The sequence below is a fragment of the Simochromis diagramma genome, unplaced genomic scaffold, assembly GCF_900408965.1.
Source record: "Simochromis diagramma unplaced genomic scaffold, fSimDia1.1 OVJJ01000251.1, whole genome shotgun sequence".
NCBI lineage: Eukaryota > Metazoa > Chordata > Actinopteri > Cichliformes > Cichlidae > Simochromis > Simochromis diagramma.
In genome coordinates this window covers 510177-536408 of record NW_024387463.1, presented here as the reverse complement: position 1 = coordinate 536408, position 26232 = coordinate 510177, and the positions used below count along the sequence as shown (strand labels likewise).

At 42.4% G+C, this 26232-nt stretch overlaps 1 pseudogene; it reads left to right on the top strand.

The window, feature by feature from the left end:
• The first annotated feature begins 1515 nt into the window (after window positions 1-1515).
• LOC120723197 lies at window positions 1516-26033 on the top strand (annotated as a pseudogene).
• The last annotated feature ends 199 nt before the right edge of the window (window positions 26034-26232 follow it).

Genomic DNA, 26232 nt, shown 5'->3' with positions numbered 1-26232 from the left:
ATATAAAAATATATCGATATTTTTAAAAACCTCGATATATCGCCCAGTCCTAGTATAGAAAGATTCAATATCAAAAGTGCACAATATTATATCTGTATCAAGTGATGGGAAGTCTTTGAGGAAAAGCAAAACATTAGAGCTATCCTTTTTGTAAGAGTTCAAAGTTGGTACAAAATTCTTGATGTGGAAGTCTGATATTCTCTCAGTTAAACTTCCAATTCCAGAAACAATGAATCTGCCAGGCGGTTCTTCTAGGTTTTTATGGATCTTCGGATATACAGTGGGGCAAAAAAGTATTTAGTCAGCCACCGATTGTGCAAGTTCCCCCACTTAAAATGATGACAGAGGTCAGTAATTTGCACCAGAGGTACACTTCAACTGTGAGAGACAGAATGTGGGAAAAAAAATCCATGAATCCACATGGTAGGATTTGTAAAGAATTTATTCGTAAATTAGGGTGGAAAATAAGTATTTGGTCACCTCAAACAAGGAAAATCTCTGGCTCTCACAGACCTGTAACGTCTTCTGTAAGAAGCTTTTCTGTCCCCCACTCGTTACCTGTATGAATGGCACCTGTTTGAACTCATCATCTGCATAAAAGACACCTGTCCACAGCCTCAAACAGTCAGACTCCAAACTTCGCCATGGCCAAGACCAAAGAGCTTTCGAAGGACACCAGGAAAAGTATTGTAGACCTGCACCAGACTGGGAAGAGTGAATCTGCAATAGGCAAGCAGCTTGGTGTGAAAAAATCAACTGTGGGAGCAATCATCAGAAAATGGAAGACATACAAGACCACTGATAATCTCCCTCGATCTGGGGCTCCACGCAAGATCTCATCCCGTGGGGTCAAAATGATCATGAGAACGGTGAGCAAAGATCCCAGAACCACACGGGGGGACCTGGTGAATGACCTGCAGAGAGCTGGGACCAAAGTAACAAAGGTCACCATCAGTAACACACTACAACGGCAGGGAATCAAATCCCGCAGTGCCAGACATGTTCCGCTGCTGAAGCCAGTGCATGTCCAGGCCCGTCTGAAGTCTGCCAGAGAGCACATGGATGATACAGCAGAGGATTGGGAGAATGTCATGTGGTCAGATGAAACCAAAGTAGAACTTTTTGGTATAAACTCAACTCGTCGTGTTTGGAGGAAGAAGAATACTGAGTTGCATCCCAAGAACACCATACCTACTGTGAAGCATGGGGGTGGAAACATCATGCTATGGGGCTGTTTTTCTGCCAAGGGGACAGGACGACTGATCCGTGTTAAGGACAGAATGAATGGGGCCATGTATCGTGAGATTTTGAGCCAAAACCTCCTTCCATCAGTGAGAACTTTGAAGATGAAACGAGGCTGGGTCTTCCAACATGACAATGATCCAAAACACACCGCCCGGGCAACAAAGGAGTGGCTCCGTAAGAAGCATTTGGAAGTCCTGGAGTGGCCTAGCCAGTCTCCAGACCTCAACCCCATAGAAAATCTGTGGCGGGAGTTGAAAGTCCGTGTTGCTCGGCGACAGCCCCAAAACATCACTGCTCTCGAGAAGATCTGCATGGAGGAATGGGCCAAAATATATGGGGGGCACCCACAATATGTGTGGGTGCTGCTGCTTTGAGATTGAGTTGAGCGGAGGGTATAACTATGACAGCTTCCATGAAGACTTGAGGAGGCTCTACAAGATGGCTGGTGTGGAGGGCAAAGATATGGTGCTCCTCTTTACAGATACTCAGGTATTGCAAAAAGATTGAGCCACAAAAATACTTACAGTATTTAAGTTTCTGTGTACTTACTGTGTTTAACTATTAAATCTGTTGTAGATTGTAGTAGAAGAATTTTTGGAGGATTTAAACAACATGCTTAAACTCTGGTGAGGTGCCTAACCTCTTTGAAAAAGACGAGCTAGAACAAGTGCTTGCTGCTACCCACCCTAAAGCCAGAGAGGCTGGAATCAGTGAAGAGAGCAGGGATGAGGTATGTACGGTACTTATGTAAATACATAAGGTTTATAAAACATGTGTCATTTAAGCAGTAACTTTTAAATACAGCATATCTGCATTATTTGTCAGAAAATAAATGAATTAAAATTTTCTGTGAATGTTAGGATAAAGTTACAGTTAGCAAAAATGAAAAATACAATCTCGACACAGAACTTTGTTTTGGATACGACCCAAAGTTTTTAACAAATTAGAATGTGGGACGAACGTGGAGTCATGAATGTTCATATCCTGAAAAGTGTTGTGGCTTTTCTTAAATGTAGGAAATCATTCTTTAACTACCAGATATAATCACTTAGTGTTTTCAGCGACAGTACATACATCTTCAACAAGATGAAAAAAATGAAATTAAACATTAATTTCTAATATGAGAGAAGGATGATGAAGGCTGACCTTTGAGTTGTTTAAAGAAGATAATAAACGCCTAGCAAAGCATCTGAGATTCCCACTATGGGCTAAAATTTCCACAGACTGTATGAAAGCAGACAGTTAAAATCAGTGTCCCAGGCAAAAGGAAAGAACACATGAGAGCTGATGCTATTTGCCTGTTGTGATCTTCTATGTGTGTGTGTCTTTTTTACGTGTCTGTGATGGTGCATTCAGGTGTTCCAGTTTTTCATCTCCCGTGTTCAAGAAAAACGACACATTGTGCTGTGTATGAGCCCTGTGGGCGATGCTTTCAGGTCCCGATGTCGCATGTTTCCTTCACTGGTTAACTGCTGCACTATTGACTGGTTTGTGCAGGTATACTGATATATATGAATCACTCAGTATATACGTCACTACCCTTGTCGATGGAATCACTCTTGTTCATGTAAAATATTTCTAATATAACCCTTTTTTTTTTTTTTTTTTTATTTACACCACCATCCCTTTAGATTGAATTCTTTTTCATAATCTATAGCTTTAAGGTAATCCTATTCATGTCCCTTTTTTTTTATAGAAAAAAAATAGTTTCATCATCGTCATGGAAGTTGTAGTTTATATTTTTTAAGCTTCTTTTGAACTTATTACTTTAAAAAAAACTTTTTACAATTTCTATTTTTAAATAAATGTTTTATGTCCATCTGCTGAATAACTGTTCAGTTGACAGGAGCTAAAGGTCAAAGCTACAAATCGTTGTCCTCGCTGCTAACTTTATGTCACTTTCCTCTCTTTCGCTGTAGGTTCTGGTGCTCAGTGGCCCCGGGAGGCGCTGCTCTCTGTCTCTGAGGCCTTTTTCCAGAATGTGGACTTTGGCAATGAGAAGCTGAAACAGAACATCTCTGCGATGTGTGTCGAGATACACGTTAGTGTCACTGAAATGGCTGAGCGCTTCTACTTAGAGCTGAGACGCCGGTACTACACCACACCTACCTCCTATCTAGAGCTTATCAACCTCTACCTCAGCATGCTTTGCAACAAGAGACAGCAGTTAGTTCTGGTATGTCAACACAATTATGGGCGATTTTTCACATATGATGTTGATGATGAATTGTTACCTGATATTGTGTAGGAAAAATAGCAGCTAGATACATTAGCTGGTGGTGAGTACTCATAGTCAGTTTTATTTTTACTGTGACTGTAATGCATCATGAGTTATGTCAATAATATCAAACATGATAATTATGTATGCGTGTGTTACTGTATAGGCCAGGGATCGTGTAAAGAATGGTGTCACTAAGCTGCTGGAGACCAATGAGCTTGTAGACTAAATGAAGGTGGACCTTTCTGCTCTGGAGCCAGTCCTCAAACAAAAATCTACTTATGTCGATGCCCTCATGGAGAAATTGGCTGTAGGTCAAGACAAGGCTGATGAGGTCTGTCTGTGTTTTATCACAAAACTTTCAAAAACGTGTCTGATGTTGCCTATATTTCAATTATAAATCATGGTAACTCTTTGTCATTACTTCATGAGCATAACTAAAATAATTCTCCTTGTCACAGGTACATAAAGTAGCAGAAGAAGATGAGGCACTGGCCCGAGTTAAGGCTGAAGAAACCCAGGCCATTGCAGATGATGCACAGAGGGACTTAGATCAGGCTCTGCCAGCTTTAGAGAGTGCCAACCAGGCCCTCAGATCTCTTAACAGGGCTGACATCTCTGAGATCAAGGTGTTCACTAAACCCCCAGCCCTGTGATGACTGTCATGGAGTCTGTCTGCATCTTGCTTGATTGCAAGTGAGTGTGCACTATTTTCTTAAAAAATAATAGATAAATAAATAGCTTCTTAACATGATACACTTTTATTAGGTATCCACCCTGCACTGGTGATGGTTTCTAAAAGTGCAACTCTTTATAATCACAATAATGTAATAACTTTATCACTCCTTCACTTCACCGGGACAATTTTTTCAATCTTATGTATTTTGCGTTTAACATTAAACAGAGATGACTTGCAGATTTCACCATTCACTAATCTACTGCATTGTTGATCTGAATTAAATCTTCACAATATCCTCTTTGGGATTTTGAAACTTGCTGTTCTGCCCAAAGAATTTTCATTACTTTGAAAAGATCAACTAATGTCACGGTCTAATGTATCAAGCAACCGTGACATTTCTTTAGTCCTTATTTGTTAACAGTGTCTCACTAACGTTCTTCTCTCCTAACAGACCAGACTGGCTAAGTGCCAAGCAATTACTGGGCGATCCCAACTTTCTCAGGCGTCTGACAGAATATGACAAGGACAATATCAAACCTAGGATCCTGCTGAAACTACAAAAATACATCAATGACCCTAATTTCATGCCTGAAAAGGTCAGTTTGGATATTTTGGCAGATTAAAAAATGTCAAAGTACAAACAGAGCCAGTGAAAATAACATCTTCTTACTGTATCATTATGACTAAACATGTGGTTTTTCAGATAGTATAACCTATCAGAAATTCTGAAATGTTTCAGTATGTTTTTGCTTGGCCTAGTTTCTTATTGTGTCGCTCTTATTAGGTGGAAAAGGCATCAAGGGCGTGCAAGTCCATGTGCATGTGGGTCAGAGCTATGGATCTTTACTCGAGTCTTCAAAGTATGGAAGAAATATAGTATCATCAGAATTCAAGTATTTTTAGACATTGAATTTATGACACTGAATTTTTATCCTCCAAATTTCCCTGCAAAAATATTCACCTGCAAAAATTCACCTGAAAAAAATTCATCTGCAAAAATTCACCTGAAAAAAATTCACCTGCAAAAATTCGCCTGAAAAAAATTCACCTGCAAAAATTCGCCTGAAAAAAATTCACCTGAAAAAAATTCATCTGCAAAAATTCGCCTGAAAAAAATTCACCTGCACAAATTCGCCTGAAAAAAATTCGCCTGAAAAAAATTCATCTGCAAAAATTCGCCTGAAAAAAAATTCACCTGCAAAAATTCACCTGCAAAAATTCAACTGCAAAAGTGATGAACTTTAATGACCCAAGCCAGAGCAATCAGCATCAGATCGAGTCGAGTGGCTCTCAGCCAATTAAATTACGCTGTTTGATCACATGACACCGTTAGCCAGCAGTGTGTCTCCTAAAAGAGAGCTGTTTAAAGGTGAGTGATTAAGTTTTTCTCCTAAATAGAGATCATTACAGAATGCCTAGTCCTACTTAAAATCCCATTTATTTTTATCATCTACTCGAACTAAGGAAAACGTTTGACTAACTCAAAGACAATTTCCACGCCTCCCCTGCCTGACTGCAGAGGCAGTTTTGAATTTAGGAGCAGCAAGATGGAAGCGGCAAACCCTGGCGATTCTCCGGTAAGTATATTGTTATTTATCTTCAAGTTTGTCTTTTGAAACGTTAATGTTATTTAAATCTGTTGCTCACGTATAAAGTACACAGACGGGGTCTTTGCTCAACTCGTCTGAGGCGTGTCTCACTAAGCGCTACATGCTAGCATCCTGCTAACCGAGCTACCCTTTACATGCTGTGCTTTAGAAAATAGGATACTCGTTAAAAAAATACTCCGCAGATATTGATAGATAGACGAACACTGCAAATATAATGTTGTAAACGAGAACGGCCTTTGGTGAAGGGGTAAAATACACCACGAATAAAGCCATAGAGTGAATTGGCTGCCATGGTTGCAGATCGGCCGGATTTAATGACAAGAATGGGGAAGAGTGAGGTGAAGTGAACCGAACCAAAGCCACAAAACACGGTCAGACAAGGCGGCAAAAGGGCAGTGATCTGTCCGTCAGTATGAAGTTGGTGTGTGCTTTGGTGAACAAAAACTCCAGACCGGTAGCAGGAAGATGGGAGACTCGTGTTTCACTGGAATAGTGGTGAATTAAAACATCCTTTGTTGGGGACATTTTGGTGTAAATGCATCCATACAGGCAAGACAGAGGCAGACTAGACAGTGAAGAAAACAAGGCAAACATTAGAAATATAAAAACGGAAATATAGGATTAATATTACATACAATTTGGGAAAATGTAAGGAACACAATGTAAATGATATTGTAAAGTCATTAAAACAGCATACTCTGATTAAAAGAAACAGATAATTGGGTAGGATAATAATGTTAAACTCAAACTCAAACAGAGGTGACCCAGTAATGCTGCACTAATGAATTAGACTAACTATTCACTTTAGCTAAAGTTATTAAGTTAGCTAAAGAGTTGGGATGCTGTGTAAGACATAAATAAAGCTAAAATACAAAGGTTTGGACACCGTTTTGCATGTTTCCCTACTGTAGGGGTCTCTGCAAGCATACAGAGGGGGTACTCTGAGAGGGTACAAGATGACAACTTTGGAATTCTACTAGAAACAGTCGATCATATTTGTTTGTCAAAGCTGAATTCAGGGCAAACTACGCTAAATTAGCGTTTTTAGCTAACAGCTACAATAAGCATAAAAGTTACCTTACGGCTATCGTTTGTTAACATGACGCTTGTTCTTATACATGTAATACATTTATTACCAACCTGAGAGTTTATCCGCTGGTCATTCGACATGACGAATGACTTCTGAAGTCTTAATTCAGCTCAAGACGCTGTAGATTCCCGTCGGTAACACTTTCGGTCCGCTAGTAAAACGTAGTTCTATTAATCTGCGCTTGAACCGGAACCGGATGTAAGTTCCAAAAAACTGAATTTTGGAACTGAAATTGAATTGTAGAACTGAAACTGAATGGTGAGAAGTGAAACTGAAATTATTCGAGAGCTGAATTTTTAAAGGATAAAATGCAGTTTCAAAGCAAATCAATTCATTTTCAAAATATAAAATTCAATTTCAATTTAGTGATGATCATTTTCAAACCATAAATTCAATTTCAAATTAGACTAATTCAAATTCAGTTTTCAAAAGCATTTATTCAAGTTACAATTCAGATTCAATCAGAGCCATTCAAATTCAAATTGAACTTATTCAAATTCAGTTTGATGGCACAGATTTCTGCCCATACACCGGGGGTGTTCAGATGGAGATGCGCCAGCCGGACTGCGTGAGTGACTCCCAGGTAGCCGCGCCGTGGGTCCTCTTCTCCGAGGAGCCGGGGTAAAGCACAGCTCTCCGCGGTGAGTTTGCACCACAGCGTCGGGTTGCCCGCCGCGGCTCCGGGGGCGTAGTGGTGGAGATGGCGCAGACCACAGCGACACAGCGGGATGGCGAGGGCTAGCGGCCAGAGGAGGAAAGTCCACAGGATCCAGGACATTGAATTTATTCTCCAGTACTACCGCGCCGGAGGGGTGAGGTATTGCTTTAATGATTCCTGTATGATATTACCCTACCATTTCCCTCTTCATCTGTGCTTACTCATTTGTGCAGGAAGAGCTGGATGTGACCATGGCAACCCTAAAAGAGAAGCAGAAGAAGCTTCAGGAGGTGGAGAACCAGATCAAGGTCCTGCAGGAGCAGTTTGATAGCAGCATGAATGAGAAAGAAGATTTGGGTGAGAGTTGTGAAAAAGTACAACGTAAAATATACTCTGAAATAAGTTCTACCATCTGTCTTTTATTAAATGTTTGATGTACCTTGCTGTCTTTGGCTTGCTAAAATTCTTTCTCTTTCTTTTTCATCAAAGTTAATACGATGGCTCTGACACAGGCCCGTCTGATCAGGGCAGGGAAGCTAACGTCCGCTCTTGGTGACAAACAAGTATGCTGGGAAGAAAGTGTAGCCCTGTTTGAGCAAGAGATCATCAATGTTGTGGGAAATATCTTCATTGCAGCTGCTTGTGTGGCATATTATGGTGCATTTACTTCCCACTATAGACAGCTGGTAGGTACAGGTTTATTCTGTGCTTTTTAAGGTTTTACAGGCTGCTCTAACAAAGAATTAGCAGCTTGTGCCTTTAGTATGAGTTTAGTCTAATTTTTGAAAATCAGTAGAAAATAGGACAAACAAACAAAAGCTGGGCCCAATTTTCTTATTACTGCTATTGTGCTCAGTCACACGCAATCCCCACTATCGTAATGGCCTTAAACCTTGTTTGTTTTTATTATAAGACAGGAAATAACAGGTAATAATAAGGGATGAAATCAAATACAACCTGAGTTGTTGTGCTTGTGTGCGCTCTGTTCCCCTCTCACCAGCTAATTGACCAGTGGATAACGCAGTGCCAGAACCTGAACATCCCAATCAGTTCCACATTTAGCCTGATTAACATTCTTGGTGATCAATATGTCATCCGCCAGTGGAATGCAGAAGGTTTGCCTCGTGACACTGTTTCTACAGAGAATGGCATCCTGGTGACTGAGGGCCACCGGTGGCCTCTTATGATCGACCCACAGGATCAGGTGAACTAGAAACAAGTTTCCAGCAGCATCCATGTAGTGCCGATAATTCCAACACTGATTACTTTATGAATGAAATGGGTTATTTTTTTAACACTTTAACTTCTCAATTATCTGTATAATCCCAAGTGATTAATATTCATTTCACACATTTATTACACGAGAACCTTATTTTTAAAACTAATTTTGATTTTGAAAATAGTGGTATACAGCTGCATAGCAAGGATAAATAAGTTTAAATCTGCTGTGATTGGTTGGGGTGAGAGAAGGAAGACAGGATAAAGACATGCTGTGGAAGAGAGACAGAGGTTAATAACAGATATGATTCAATGCAGAGAGGTCTGTTAACACATAGTGAGTGAGAAAGGTGACTGGAAAGGAAAAACTCAATGCATCATGGGAATCCCCGGCAGCCTACGTCTATTGCAGCATAACTAAGGGAGGATTCAGGGTCACCTGGTCCAGCCCTAACTATATGCTTTAGCAAAAAGGAAAGTTTGAAGCCTAATCTTGAAAGTAGAGATAGTGTCTGTCTCCCGAATCCAAACTGGAAGCTGGTTCCACAGAAGAGGGGCCTGAAAACTGAAGGCTCTGCCTCCCATTCTACTTTTAAATACTCTAGGAACAACAAGTAGGCCTGCAGAGCGAGAGCGAAGTGCTCTAATAGGGTGATATGGTACTACAAGGTCATTAAGATAAGATGGGGCCTGATTATTTAAGACCTTGTATGTGAGGAGCAGGATTTTGAATTCTGGATTTAACAGGAAGCCAAAACAGGAGAAATCTGCTCTCTCTTTCTAGTCCCTGTCAGGACTCTTGCTGCAGCATTTTGGATTAGCTGAAGGCTTTTCAGGGAGTTTTTAGGACTTCCTGATAATAATGAATTACAGTCGTCCAGCCTGGAAGTAATAAATGCATGAACTAGTTTTTCAGCGTCACTCTGAGACAGGATATTTCTAATTTTAGAGATGTTGCACAAATGGAAGAAAGCAGTCTTACATATTTGTTTAATATGTGCATTGAAGGACATGTCCTGGTCAAAAATGACTCCAAGGTTCCTCACAGTGTTACTGGAGACCAAGGTAATGCCATCCAGAGTAAGAATCTGCTTAGATACCATATTTCTAAGATTTTCAGGGCCAAGTACAATAACCTCAGTTTGATCTGAATTAAGAAGCAGAAAGTTAGCGGCCATCCAGGTCTTTATGTCTTTAAGACATTCCTGCAGTTTAACTCATTGGTGTGTGTTATCTGGCTTCATGGACAGATAGAGCTGGGTGTCATCTGCATAGCAGTGTAAATGTATGCTATGTCTTCTAATGATGCTGCCTAATGGAAGCATGTATAATGTAAACAGAATTGGTCCTAGCACTGAACCCTGTGGAACTCCATAATTAACCTCAGTGTGTGAAGAGGACTCTCCATTTACATGCACAAACTGGAGTCTATTAGATAGATATGATACAAACCACTGCAGTGCAGTACCTGTAATACCTACAGCATGTTCTAATCGCTCTAATAGGATATTATGGTCGACAGTATCGAACGCTGCACTGAGGTCTAGCAGGACAAGCACAGAGATGAGTCCACTGTCAGAGGCCATAAGAAGATCATTTGTAACCTTCACTAAAGCTGTTTCTGTGCTGTGATGAGCTCTGAAACCTGACTGAAACTCTTCAAATAAGCCATTCCTCTGCAGATGATCTGTTAGCTGTTTGACAACTACTCTTTCAAGGATGTTTGATATGAAAGGAAGGTTGGAGATTGGCCTATAATTAGCTAAGACTGCTGGGTCTAGAGATGCTTTTTGAGTAAAGGTTTAACTACAGCCAGCTTGAAGGCCTGTGGTACATAGCCGATCATTAGAGATAGGTTGATCATATTTAAGATCGAAGAATTAATTAATGGCAGGACTTCTTTGTCAAGGTTTCATTGTGATTTAATGAGTTTCTGTTTCCACCTTTTAAGGTTTGCATCAAATTTACAATTATCAACTTCACTGTCACTAAATCTGGCTTAGAAGACCAACTTCTCAGGTAAATACATGCACACACATGAAAAAAGCTATTGCATTTCAACTATGTAACAAGTAGAGATGAATCTATTCGATATGATGTATCGGTATCGGTCCGATACTGACCTAAATTACTGGATCGGATATCGGAGAGAAATAAAAAATGGAATCCGATCCGAAGTATCACAAAATCACCTCACAAAACGCGCTACTTGGCGTAACCCAGCTCGGCGCATCGGAGTAGTATGTGTCACGTGACAGAGCGGCTGTTGTCTGCGAGACCTGTCGGCGGTCTGGTGGAGCATGTGGAGCCTCGCTACATGCTTCCAAACCGCAGCATGTTATCTCGGCAAAAACTATCCCAGAGAAGTAAAGCAAGTGTCTAAGTTCATCCCTGAATGTTTGCATAGTATTTCCACGTTAAGCTTAACAACTGATACATGGAGCCACAGCTGGACTGGCCATCGGAGTTCCATACTGAGGTGAAAAGGAAGCGATTTGTCCTGTACTTAAGCTAGAATGAAAAAAAGACACAAAGCTGGAGTTATTCTGTCCTTGCTGCAAAGCTGATTCTTCTTCTCTCATTCCCCCTCCTGTTGCTACTTCAAACATGAAACTGATCAATGATCAGCTGGTCGGCTTTTCTGTCACAAATCCTGCCTTTCTTGTTTGTTTATCGCCCACTTTGCGCTAGAGAGAGGAGACCAGCGGATAAACAACAGCAGCACGTTTAAGCTTAATTGGCTGTTGTTAGAATTTATTTAATATTACTTTCTAGTATCAGCTGATGTTTGCTGGAGCCACAGCTGTAAAGCTGCTGGTCATGATGTCGGTTTGGATATGTGGTGAGAGTGAAACTTGTAGATGAAACCAGGAGATGTCCTTACTGAATGATCAGAGCTGAACAGGTGATGGAGAAACAGGTTTACCTTTTAGGTGACATGAATGAGTTGAAGGGAAGTTATGAACTTATGCATTTGTTTTACAGGTGCATTAAATTAAAGTTGATTACGTCGATTAAGCATCAAGGTGGAGGGTGGGGGGTGGTTCTGGCAGATTTTTGTTAGGAGTTGGCAACCCTATTAGTTAGGTTGTTTAATATTTCTGCTAAGGACTCTTTAAAATACCAGAATAGGGAGGATGGAGCAGGTTTAAGTTTATTAGATTGATCAGTGTTGCTGAACTATAAAATATTTTGGGTGCAGTGTATTTTTTGCATACAAGTATAACAGAATAGCTTTAGTGTCTTGTTTTTTAAAACTTGAGTATGAACTTATACAAAATGCAGCAAGATATTTATTTAAAAAACAGTTTTGTTGATTAAAAAACCGCAATTTCAGATTCATATCGATATCGGCAGATATCCAAATTTATGATATCGGAATCGGTATCGGACATAAAAAAGTGGTATCGTGCCATCTCTAGTAACAAGCATTTACAAAGCCATCTACATTTTAAAAAAATGGATAGAAATACGGCACATAATTTTATGTATCCTAATTGTATGTATCCTTTTCCCCCTTTCTGATAATGACCTCTGGAATCTCTTGATTCAATCTTTTTTCAATCTGTTTTAAGTGATGTGGTGCGTCTTGAGAGTCCGCATCTTGAGGAACAGAGGAACGAGCTGATTGTGCGCATCAACGCTGACCGCAGCCAGCTGAAAGATATTGAAGACCGCATTCTTAAGCTTCTCTTTACCTCTAAGGGGAATATACTTGACAACGAGGAGCTAGTTCAGACTCTCCAGGAGTCAAAGGTAGGGATTAGGCTATATGGAGTTGTGGTTGTTGAATTTAATATTACCTGCAATGATCCTTTCCTGTTTTTCTGATGTTCATCCTGTTTATTTCCATGATTTTTTGCATCCTCTTGTCTCCAGGTGACTTCAGAGACCATAAAGCACCGTCTGGAAGAGGCAGAAGCAACTGAGCTGATGATAAACTCTGCGAGGGAGCGCTACAGGCCTGTGGCCACTCGAGGATCTGTTTTGTACTTTGTCATTGCCAGTCTGTCGGAGATCGATCGTATGTACCAGTTCTCACTCAAGTACTTTAAACAGGTGAGGGGAAAAAAAGAGCTGGGCTTTACTCTCAAATTTACAAAGCTACTTGTGCAGGAGTGTTTAATGAAAATGTGTAAGTACCCATTTAAAGTAATTAATTTCTTTTTTTCTCTCTTTTTTGTTTATTTCTTCCTTCATCTTCAGCTCTTTAATTCAGACCTCATTCGACTCCGCCATGACAATGAGTACCTGTTCACGGGTGTGAAACACTCAGCTGCAGTGGGTTGGAGGTACAGCAACCGTATGAGGTCTACAAGTATTGAGGCACAAGGGACAGTGAACTGTCTGCCCTGTGGTCCCAAGCCAGTACATCCTGCTGTGGATGCCATAAACGGAATGACCTGATATACATGTGCTCTCATATTTCGTTTGTCAGGGAAATCGTGGAGAAGATGGACCTGGCGGGGAAAATCTCCCCTGTGCAGGCCAAACGTAAATGGGAGAACCTGAAGAGGAAATACAAAGTATGTACAGTGGTAGTGACAGATGTAACTCCACACAGAACACTGAAAAGTCACCTATGTAAACCTGCACTGTTGCTGTTGTTGCCAACTGCCACCTGTGATGTATCCTCCCCTCAGGGAGTGCAAGTATCCAGCGACGGGCGAGGATGCAAGTGGGAAGCCCACTGCCGCAACATGGCCCTGGTTTGATGCCATGGATGAGGTGCTAGGACAGAGGCCCTCCACCAGGCCACCCGTCCTAATCTCCTCCATCCAGGAGGACGCACCAGGGCCCAGTGCAGCAGTGGGCAACCCACTCCCACACCAGGAGGGACAGGAGGATGAGGACCCGCCTGAGGCACGGGTGGCAAAAAGGAGGAGGGACTGGGAGGATGAGCTCATTGCCCTAATAAAGGAGGACATGGCCCAGCAACGGCAAATGGAGGAACGGAGAGCCGAGAGGATGGACAGGCTGATAGGCGTCCTCGAAAAGCTAGTGGAGCAGAAAAAGGACTGAGTCGTGTCCACAGACAGCCACTGTACATAGTTGAACTTTATTTATGTTGTTGTTCCAACCTTTGTTCTGCACACACAAAATGATTTCAGTTATGTAAATAAAGACAGTGGGAACATCCCAACTGTGAGTGCATGTCTGTCACAAACTACATGACACAATTACGGGGGCCTGACCTATTGCACGTGCCACGTTGTGGAAATGAAAGCAGTGCAACGTATAACACAACATGATTGTGGGAAATGCACTACCCACTGCGGTCCAGGATAAACCTGAGTGTCCCAGCATGCACACACATCAACCAGGCCTGACATGTGCCTGAGCAGGGAGTCTTGGGCAGTGCTGCTTGGTCCGCTGGACCAGGACCACAGAGATGAGGGAGGTGCCACAGGTAAGACCCCCGGTTCATAGCCAGGTACTGAGTGCAGCATCCCACATAGGCATCCCCAGATGTTGCTCAGGCATGCTCATTCCCACTGTCCACCGCAACATCCTCCACTTGGGTCTGCAGGGCTGGTGGAACCGACAGCTGCCATGTCACTAGATTGTAATCATGGCGGTGGGAAAACGACATGGTGAAAACGAGCATGTTAAGACAGATCTGTCACGTGAAATCCCAGCACTGTGCAGATGCACCACTAAGGGATACTTGCCTGCTGACAATAATCGTGGTCCGGGGGTACCTCCTCCAGGGCAGACACCTCAGCAGATAGCTGGTCCCGCCAGTGTGCACCACTGACTGCCTCCACACCAGTCTCCCCCTCATCTTGGGCATTATCCTCGGGTTCCTCATCTGGGGCCACAATGCCACCAGCACCGATGCAGATGTTGTGCAGCACGGCACATGCTGTTATGGCCTGCGACAGATGTTTAATCTTGTAAGTACAGTGTACATGCCAGGGTATGCACTACAGTTGCCATTATGATTGGACATACAACAATGATGCTCGTATTAGCGTGACATACATGTGGCACGAAGGTGTGGTGCACCTCCAGCGCTTGCAGGAAGATGACACGGAACCTTGTCTTCATCATTCCAAAGGCACGCTCTATGACAGAGCGTGCCCTGGAGTGATGTGCGTTAAAGCGCTGGGCTCCCACACCGTGGACTGGCCTCTTGTAGGGGGTGATGAGGGGGAGTGGATGTTGGAGACATGGGTACCCTCCATCTGCAAGGATAAAATGCCCTGGGGGAGGGTAACGGGCCTGTCGGTACAGTGGGCTGTGGCGGAGGACCCTGGAGTCATGCACTGACCCCGGCCAGCCCACATGTGTATCAACAAAGCGGCCCTGATGGTCACATACCGCCTGCAGGATTATGGACTGGTACAACTTCCTGTTCCTGTAGCACTGACCGTCAGGGCCGCTGGGGGGGCTTGATGCGGACATGGCAGCAGCACCAGCAGCCTTCACAAAGGCCCTGTGGCCTGCCAGCTGTGCAAACCCATTGGACATGGCATCTAGGTCTTCTGGGGTCTGTGGGAGGTGGATGACCTGGTGGCGCGTGGCCACCACCACCTCTGTGACCCTGTGCACGATGCGGTGGACAGTGGAATGGGGTATTGCAAACACCCTGGACACGACCCTGTAGGCTGCTCCACTCGCCAGCCAGAGGAACAAAATTTTTCACCAGACCTGGCATGTGTGCAAAATTTCATGAGATTCTGAGCATGTTAAAGCCCTCAAAAAGGCAATTCATTTCAATGAAAAATAATAATAATAATGATGATGATGATGATGATAATAATAAACAGAGCAGATACAATAGGGCCTTCGCACTCTCAGTGCTCGGGCCCTAATAATAGTAGTTTGATTGGATATGCTAAAAAATGGTTGGAGAGGTCCCTCCAACATGGCTCGCAAAAGTGTCTTTGTTTCGTTCACCAGGCTGTGACATCTGAGTCATAGACATATATAGCTGGTTGGGCTTTTTATTTTTATTTTTATTTTTAATAGTCAGTACCTTCTGTCTTCTGTAAGCCAAGTAGTGGAAGGTTTTTATGATCATCTCTGCTTTTTGTGGATGATGCCGTCAATTTGACTGCACCAAGCAATAATCTGCAACTTGCACTGGGACAGTTCAGCCATGTGGTTCTCTGCCAGAAAAGGGTAGATTGTCCTCTTCAGTTTGAGAACGAGTTGCTTCTACAAATGAACAAGTTCAAGTTTGAGACTGCAGATACAAGCAGTGGAAATGAGCTGTCTTATAAAGGGTGTCTAAGCTCAGTCTCAGACATAGGATGAGGAGTTTGGGAGGGGCTCAGAGTAGAGCCACTACTCATCCACATCAGGAGGCCTTCTGGACACCTCTTACACGAAGGGCATGTCCAAAGGTCATGCTGGGTCATATCCAGAAGACATGTTCCCAAACCAGTATTTCACTTCGATATCCGCTTGGAAGTGTTGGGGTAGTGGCTGGGAAGAGGGAGGTCTGGGCACCTCTGTCTAAACTGTTGTCCCTGTGATCCTGGACTAGACAGGTTGTTGCAAATGAATGAATAAAGTTTATAAAGGCATCAAAATGGTGATTTTTCTGTGTTTTTCAGGGTCGAGGCTATCTCACTGGGGCAAGGCCAGGGACCTATAGCGGAGAAGATGATCCATTCAGCGTTGACAAGTGGCAACTGGGTCTTCTTGCAAAACTGCCATCTGGCTGTGTCTTGGATGTTAGCCATGGAGGAGCTCATTGAGACCTTCACTGAGCCTGGTACTATTTTTAAATTGAGCTCAAAAATTTGTGTTTATTTCAGCCTTCTGTGCCAACATTTGATGACGCTTATGAGGGCGTATGGAAAAAATAGTTTTAAATTAGAATAATTACCACATTTGCTTCAAACTGGGAAATCCCAGTGGTAGTAATGTTAGTGTTTATGGATGGGGATACCCAAGAAAGAGATGCTGGGCTATGGTTTAGTTTCAGTTTAGTTACACTTTGCTAGTATTCAGTTGGAACCCATTTGACCGTCAAGAAAACGTACTTTAGTTCTTCATTGTGCAGACTCAACAATGCTTAAAGCATTCCTCAGAGGTTTTGGTCCACATTAACACGATAGTGTCACACAGTTGTTGCAGATTTGTTGATCGCATTATAGCCACTAGATAATGGGTACGCTGTGGTCATAAAGGGATGAACATTGTTAGCAGCAATGCTCAGGGACACTATCACATCTAAATAAGTTCCTTCATATTTCTAATGTCATTAGACATAATTTGTAATTTACAGGTGCATTTCTAATCTCTGAGAAACAGAAACGAGTAAACTGTGGTATTGTATGCTTTGTTTTTTCAAAGTGTTTGTATTATTGATAAAAAATACTGCAGACTCCTTTAAGGACTTTTTTATGAATATGCAAATAATTTTCTTATCTGTTTCTCTGCAGACACATCAGTCCATGAGAACTTCCGTCTATTTCTCAGTTCCATGCCGACCAAAGTATTTCCTGTTACAGTGCTCCAGAACTCCGTTAAGGTAGTCACACAGAGACCCAAACACTGTAATACTATATAAAAAAGCTATAGATGATTAAAAATACTGTTTTTAAAAAAGAACTTGTCTATACTGGTGGATTGAACATGAGTGAAACATAAAAATGACTTTGGTAATTACGAGTACTGTTTATGTAGGGTAGCTGTGGCATAAACCTTACATTAGTTAAGCACTGCCTTTGTAAATATGGGTCGAAATCTTTGACGTCAATTAAACATACATTAACTACCAGCACTTGATTTATCGTCATCATGACCATGACTATCTTGAAGAATCGTTGGGATTGTATGTGGGGATTGTATGTGCACTCGAGGACTGCCTGGACAACAAGGAGGAGACGCTGAACCAAAAGGTTTTCAGGATTACTGGTAGTCTTCTCAGTAGGTCTCTGTGATGTCATTGCCAGGTGACTAACGAGCCTCCTAAAGGCCTGCGAGCCAACATGCGACGAGCCTTCACAGAGATCACCAGCAGTTTCTTTGAACACCGCATTTTGGGACGCCAGTGGAGGAAGATTGTCTTTGGAATCTGCTTTTTCCATGCAATCATCCAGGTTACATACACTCTTTCTCAGTATTTTACATGTAAAGTGCCTCATCATTATTACTTTGTTTTCTTGGATGTGTTTTACTTTGTGTGTGGTCGTACAGTACTTCTCTGCCTGTGTGTCTCGTGTTTAGGAGCGGAAGAAGTTTGGTCCCCTGGGCTGGAACATCCCCTACGAATTCAATGACAGTGACAGAATGTGCTCTGCTCAACCTCAACCTGTACTGCAAAGATGGCACCATCCCTTGGGATGCTCTGGTCTACATCACTGGTAAGAAGCAAATATCAACAGAAATGTTCTTGTATCTAAATTCAACAAGGTAATAAGTTAGGGACTGTTTGTGTAGCATCTTATTTCCCTTATGTAATGCATGTCTTATTTGTATTTTGACATTTTATATTAATAGAAAGCTTTTTCACAAAACAAACATGATTGCATGTCCCTGAACCTAAACATGCAGCTGTTTCATAAAAATAAAAGTGTGGGAAGGATAATAGGACACTTTAAACCAGCGGTCAGCAACCTTAAACACCCAAAGAGCCATTTGGACCTGGTTTCTACGGAAAAGGAAACACTGGGAGCCACAATACTTTTTGACATCTAAAATGAAGTTAACACCGTGTATATTGTTTTTTTTACCTCTATGCTTCATATAAACAACTCTAGTGTGTTGCTTATGAAATCCATGAAGTGCTATGGAGAAAATTAAATTTTATTTATGTAATGAACACATTGTCAACCCTTAAAAAATAATAACTAAAAAGACACCAGTTGAAGGTGTCTTTAAAATGAATTAAAAAGCTGAACTTAAATTATCCATGTAGCAAACAAAAACAGTGAGCCGTCATCCTTATATCGCCTTCTGGGCTTTGGGAGTGTAGCGGAGCTACCGGCTTCCACGAGTGTGACGCTTATTTTGAGCGACGAAAAATAATAAAATATAACTTTATTTTTATTATTCAGGATCACAATAATCTTCCAATTTAGAACTACAAGTTTTTAAAAAAAGAACTAGCACAAATAAAATAAACTTCAGTTAAACTTCTAATTTATTTTTCCAAACCATGCAGAGCCGCAATATAAGGACTAAAGAGCCGCAGGTTGCCGACCCCTGATTCAGATCATTCAGCTTTATATAAAAGAAAAAGGGACGATTTTTTTCCCCGTGTTTTCTGTTCTGTAATAGATTTCTCTTTTTAGTATTTCATCTTTAAATTGAATGACCTGGATCCAACTTCTTTCAAAATTATCGGTATAAGAACGGGTATTACACATATCTATGTAAATATACTATATGCATATTTTTTTAGTTTAAAGTTGTTGCTGTTTTTTCCGTAACTTTTTTATTTTTCTGATTCTGAGTGAGATTTTGATCAACTGAAACTAGAACAGGGTCTGGTCTTTAAAAGCAATATCTCCTGCATTCATAAACAAAGAAAGCCATGAAATATCTCAAATCCTACTGTGTTTTTTTTCTCTTCAGGTGAGATCACATATGGAGGGAGAGTGACGGATGCCTGGGACCAACGGTGCTAAGGACAATCCTCAAAGGCTTTTTTTCTCCAGAAACTCTGCAGCCTGGCTACACCTACTCCCCCTCAGGTATTGTTCTTTCTGCCCTCTTTTGTATGTGTGTGTGTACATGTGTATGTAAGCACGCGTATGCACAGTGCACGCTCACATGCTATATATCTCAGTTAATGGTTTTCTCCCTGTAAGGTGTTTACTACGCTCCAGTGTCAGATGAACTTGAACAATATAAGAAGTATATTGAGAATCTTCCAATCATTGATGATCCTGAGATCTTTGGTATGCATGAGAATGCCAACTTGGCTTTTCAGGTGAGGAACAATACTGTACAATACCAGTACATTACAAGCAAATATGTCTGTCTCTATTTTTTTTACCAGACTGCCAGTTGTCCTCTTAAATATAAATGACAGCAAGTTCTTATTTATACGTAGTTTTTCAAAATCTGTTAATTTCTTCAGTCCACAGCAATTATGAGAAATGGCTTGTGGTCGTTTTAGTGATTTAAAGTTATGTTTGTCATGCAGTTTATGAGCTTTGGGAGTGCTATGATAAAATATCAATACATGAGTGTGTGTGTGTGTGTGTGTGTTTGCCTCTGCAGCGTCAAGAAACTATAACTCTGATCAATACCATACTGGATGTTAATCCTCGTTCTTCAGCACAACATGGAGCTAAGAGTAACGATGACAGAGTCTGCGAGCTCGCCGAGCTGATTCTAGCCAAACTGCCCGGTACGCTGACCCCACATGGATTCACCTGCACATCGATCTCAGTTACTGCTGAGACTTTGCATTATTGCGCTCACTCTTTTTCCCCATGTTTCATTGGTTTGTGTTGTCTTTTGTCTCTTTGTGAACTTGTCTTTCTTTTGGAGTGCAGAGCAACAGGACATGGATGAAGCAACTGACACACTGTTTATCAAAGACACCAATGGGCACCTGAACTCCCTCACAACTGTTTTGGCCCAAGAAGCAGACCGATTCAACAACTTGCTTAAAGTTCTCAGGGTGACGTAAAAACCACACACCTTTAATTGGTGGAGATCATCTCATGACCACTTCAGGAGTTTTCTTCTTTGGATTATAGTTTATTTACTTGATCTTAGAGGAAAATTCAAAAAGAAAAAACCTAAACAATCAAAAATATGCGTTCTGTGTAGTTTCAGAAATAACATTTTTAGGAATCTGTCGTTACTGTGATGTGTTATTCTCACTTTCTTTTTCGTAGATGTCTCTTATCACTCTGCAAAAGGCAATAGCAGGTCTCGTTGTGATGTCAGAGGAAATGGACCGAATCTACACAAGCTTTCTGAACAACCAGGTCCCCGCCCACTGGGCGAACTCTGCCTACCCTTCCCTCAAACCGCTGTCTTCTTGGGTCAGAGACTTGACTCTCAGGACTTCCTTTATCCAGGTTTGCACACAGATATTAACAAAAACACACACGTTTTCAAGTTCAGTCCAGTGGAATTATAGAAGTTTGTGTGAAATGTGTCTTTATAAAGCTAACATAAATTATGTGGGGGAAATTGGATTAGAATAGAAGTCTTTTTCTAGCTCAGGTCTGGCATATTTGCTGTATTTTATTGTGTTACGATCCAATGTTGTCAGTGTTTTGTGTTAGGCGTGACTGTTATGTGTTTCCTGTTTTACTTTGAAGGTCTGTCTTATCTCAGTGTGTTCAGTTTACGCTTCCTTGTCTCATCAGTTCTGATTTGCCCCAGCTGTGTTTCCCTCCTGTTGTCCATTCCCTGATTGCTCCCTCTATGTATTTAAGCCCTGTGTTTCAGTTTGTCATGGGTTGTGATCATTGTGGTGTTGGTATCTTAGTTTTTGTAAATAGCTGTAAATAGATTTATAAAGTAGTAATTGAGTATTTTTTCCACCTTGTATATATTGTTCACTATAGCAGCCAGGTAGGCGTGAGAAGCCATTTTTGTTGATTAAGTTTTCTCCTGTTTTTCATATAAAAAGTTAGGTAAGAGAATTGTCTTTTGTTTGGTTTTCATTTTTGTGTAGGAAAGCGTAGGGACCATTAGGGAGTTTTGTTTGTTATTTTTGGCACTGCTCACTGCTGAAGCAAATAAATGGCTGCTTAGCACTTTAAAAGATACTATTGTTTGGGTTCTTGTTTTGGGTGGAGTGTGGTGGGCCAATGTTTTGTTGCGTTCAAGACACGCCTAGACTTAGGACGTGACATAAATGGGGGCTCGTCCATTTGCTGGAGGGTCCGAGGTTGGGACCGCTTCAGCATTCCGTCTGTCTCCGCTGGAGGGTCCGAGGGGCCTGTCCGGCCTTCGTCCCTCTTCGCTGGGGGGTCCGATGGACCGCTTCAGCATTCCGTCTGTCTTCGCTGGAGGGTCCAAGGGACCGCTTCAGCCTTTCGTCTCTGCTGGAGGGTCCGAGGGGCCTGTCCGGCCTTCGTCCCTCTTCGCTGGGGGGTCCAAGGGACCGCTTCAGCCTTTCGTCTCCGCTGGAGGGTCCGAGGGGCCCGTCTGGCCTTCGTCCGTCTTCGCTGGGGGGTCCAAGGGACCGCTTCAGCCTTTCGTCTCCGCTGGAGGGTCCGAGGGGCCTGTCCGGCCTTCGTCCCTCTTCGCTGGGGGGTCCGATGGACCGCTTCAGCCTTCTGTCTTCGCTGGGGGGTCCGATGGACCGCTTCAGCCTTCTGTCTTCGCTGGGGGGTCCGATGGACCGCTTCAGCCTTCTGTCTCCGCTGGAGGGTCAGAGGGACCGCTTCAGCATTCCGTCTGTCTTCGCTGGAGGGTCCGAGGGACCGCTTCAGCCTTTGTCTGTCTTCGCTGGGGGGTCCGAGGGGCCTGTCCGGCCTTCGTCCGTCTTCGCTGGGGGGTCCGATGGACCGCTTCAGCATTCCGTTTGTCTTCGCTGGAGGGTCCAAGGGACCGCTTCAGCCTTTCGTCTCCGCTGGAGGGTCCGAGGGGCCTGTCCGGCCTTCGTCCCTCTTCGCTGGGGGGTCCAAGGGACCGCTTCAGCCTTTCGTCTCCGCTGGAGGGTCCGAGGGGCCCGTCTGGCCTTCGTCCGTCTTCGCTGGGGGGTCCGATGGACCGCTTCAGCCTTCTGTCTCCGCTGGAGGGTCCGAGGGACCGCTTCAGCATTCCGTCTGTCTTCGCTGGAGGGTCCGAGGGACCGCTTCAGCCTTTGTCTGTCTTCGCTGGAGGGTCCGAGGGACCGCTTCAGCCTTCCGTCTCCGCTGGAGGGTCCGAGGGGCCGTCTGGCCCGTCCTCCGTCAAATGCACACATTTGATTTGTGTGTTATCTCATTAGGTTGGAAAACTGTAATAACACATGTACATTCTGAGTTCACCTTCCTGCACATCCTGGTTTAGTGTTTGGTTCATTTCCCCTGATTGAAGCTGCTCTTCCTTAAGTCTGCTCTGAACATGTGTATCGTACAGTCACTATAATTCACTTAAACAAGCACAAACGGGGTAAAGTCCTATTAGTTTATACAGCAGTGGATAAACACTGAGTCACACTCCACATGCTGATTATCTTAGGAAACAGAATCCAATGTAAACTGATTCACTGGGTCACTTCAGGTCCCGTCAGTAATAGGATGCCTGTAATGCACTATATCGAATAAAAGAAGAAGATACTGCATAAAGAAATTGTTATTTAAAGATACATATATTTTAATTGCATCTCTGCTTCTCTTTTCCTCTCTTGCAAGACTTGGATCACACGTGGTCAGCCCAAATCACTTTGGATCTCCGGGTTCTTCTTCCCTCAAGGCTTTCTTACTGGTAACACACTGAAACATGCTCTGTTTTTTAATGAACACTAACAGTAAGGCAAACTTTTAGAGCTGAGCTTGAGGGTTACAATGATCACTCTGACTACGCTTTCAAGTATACAGTGTAAAAATAAATGAATTAAGTTTAAAAGAGAGATATTAATTGAATGTGTGTTTATTGGTAGATTTAGCTAAACAGCACAGTGACTTGTTTCAATGCTCTTGTGTCTTTGATGGCCTGTAGGAGTGTTGCAGAATCATGCCCGGCGTTACAGTCTGCCTGTTGAGGAGCTTAATTTCCGCTTCAGCATGGTGCCAGCGTGCAGGGATGAGGAAGCAGTCTGTGAGGCTCTACGCACTCTTCCCATTGGTGCAAAACTGAACATGGATGAGGAGGTACTGTAAGAAGAGCAGTGCTCTTAGTAATGCTTTCAGTAGTGCTTAAAAAAAGGGCACAAATATTCTTTTCTCCAGCCCTTCAAATATTAGCACTACTTTAAGATGCTGTTTTTCTGTTTTCATCTTCAGAAGTTTTCTGATGACTCTGCGGTGGTTGGATGCATCAGCAGGGATGATGAGACAGAGTACCGGGCTGTGGTCGACTCCTTTGTCACGTGGTGTGAGCAGAATCATCTGCAGCTCAACGTGGCAAAGACCAAGGAACTGATCGTGGACTTCAGGAAGACCAGGAAACACTTGACCCCTGTTTCAATCCAGGGGGTCAGTGTTGACATCGTGGAGGACTATAAATACCTTGGAGTACACATTGACAATAAACTGGACTGGGCTAAAAACACCACAGCACTTTACAGGAAGGGCCAGAGTCGTCTCTATTTTTTGAGGCGACTGAGGTCCTTCAACATATGCCAGAAAATGCTGAGGATTTTCTATGAGTCTGTTGTGGCCAGTGCGATCCTCTATGCTGTTGCATGCTGGGGGAGCAGGCTGAGGGTCGCAGATGCCAACAGACTTAATAAACTAATCCGTAAGGCCAGTAATGTTGTGGGGATGGAGCTTGACACCCTCAAGGTGGTGTCGGAGAGGCGGATGCTGTCCAAGATAAAGACAATGTTGGATAACACCTCCCACCCACTCCATGACATGCTGGTCAGTCACAGGAGCACGTTCAGTGAGAGACTGAGATTACCGAAAAGCACCACTGAACGACACAGGAAATCTTTCCTGCCTGTGGCCATCTCCCTGTACAACGCATCCACTTAACACACTGTTTGCTGCTACAGCTACACATGTTTCTTTTCCAACTATTTATTTATGAGTGAAGTATGTATGTGTATATATGTATATATTGTACTATTCTTAGTTAGTGTATTGTCTGTCTTGTCTTAATGTTGGTTTAAAATGGAGCACTGTAACAAAAAATAATTTCCCCCAGGGATCAATAAAGTATTCTGATTCTGATTCTGATTCTGGCTAATAGCAGGAGAGCTAATGTGGAAGAGCAGATCAACAATCTCAAGATGCAATCTAAAATACTACATCAGTTTGGTTTTTATGTGCAATATTTTATTCAAACTTCTTACATTTTCACACAAAATCAGTTATGTTATCAATTATGTTTTTAAATTGTGTTTGCATGATTTCAGTTAGTCCTTGGAAGCAAAACAAACCTAGCGGGCTGAAGATAAATCCTTTAATCATTAATATGACCTCTAGCTTGTTTTGTTTTTAGGCAAGCATTTGAAATGGTCAATGTAAAATGTGAATTAGAAAGTTGTAGGAAGCTGAGATGATGACCTATTTGATATATGTCTCTAATTCTTGTATTCATTGATTAATGTTTTTGTGACATTACTTTATCCTGAATCTCTAAATCTGATCTGATGGTCTCAAAGTTAGCACCACAGAGCAAATGTATCCTAAATGATCAAATTAAATCTGTTATCCATTATTTTTGATTGGACTACATACTGATTTCTTTAGTAAGGTTGTGTTATACTTGACTCCGGTGTGAATCTGGAGGGCGGTACAGCCACCAGTATTGTTTTCTTTTTTAAAATACTGAGTTTATTTCCTGATGAGATATCGCCTCCTAAGCGTCATAAATAGTGAATATCAACCCCAGCAAACATCTTGCCAACTCTTCTTTAAATCTCTGTTCATGAAAATGAAATCCTTAAAGAATAAAAAGCTCTGGATACATCTGATAAAAGCAAAGCCACATGTTCTTTGTTTTCTTTTCTGCCTTTGCAGGTATAGAAACCACCATTTTTTCTGAAAAGGCACAACCTGCAAAAAGAAAGTCTTTGTATTTACTTTGTTTCAAGAGTTTGTCAGTAAAAAGGTAATAATTCCTTTAATATGGTTACTTGTTAAAACAGTTACCTGAGCCACAGGACGGTGTACTTGTTCACGGCATGTTCATGGATGCCTGTCGCTGGGACGATGTCGGCATGGTGATTGATGACGCACTGCCTCGGGTTAGGAACGCCATGCTGCCGGTGGTGCACTTTGAGCCACAGCAGAACTACGTCCCAGAGCCCGACCTCTACCACGCTCCTCTGTACAAGACCTCAGCCAGAGCTGGCACTCTGTCCACCACAGGTACACACCTGATGTATCCAAAGTCACTCCCTGGAAACCTTTTTACATTTAAAGTCATGACACATTTTATACTATCATAAGGCCAAGAGTTCGTTTTTGGGCATTGCTGGGAGTTTTGGTGGGATACAGCGCACGTCCCTGTTACCAACATACAATGTCAAAAAAAGAAAAAAGGATGTTTGCTCAGATTGTTTCCTCACCCTTCATGTCTCTCTCCCTTCAGGTCACTCAACTAATTTTGTGGTGACAGTAATGCTTCCCTCCCAGCGACACAGCGACTACTGGATATCCAAAGCCTCCGCACTCCTGTGCCAGTTGGATGATTAAATGTTTATTCGAGTGCAAAGCAGAATTTTGAATGGCACCAAAACATTTGCACAAACTTGAATTAATTTTGTGTACAACACAGACCGTAATAAAAATTTCACTCTAACTGATGTTTCTGCGTCCTTCATCTCGCACATGTGTTTGACTACATTTATTTATATAACAAACTCTTTAGAAAGGAGACGTCCCATTTTCACAGTGGAAGCACTACACTGCCTTACACTGCTTCATTTCATCTGTCAGTTAACAAGTCACAAGAAGCAGAGGTAGCAAAGGTAGATGAGTTTAA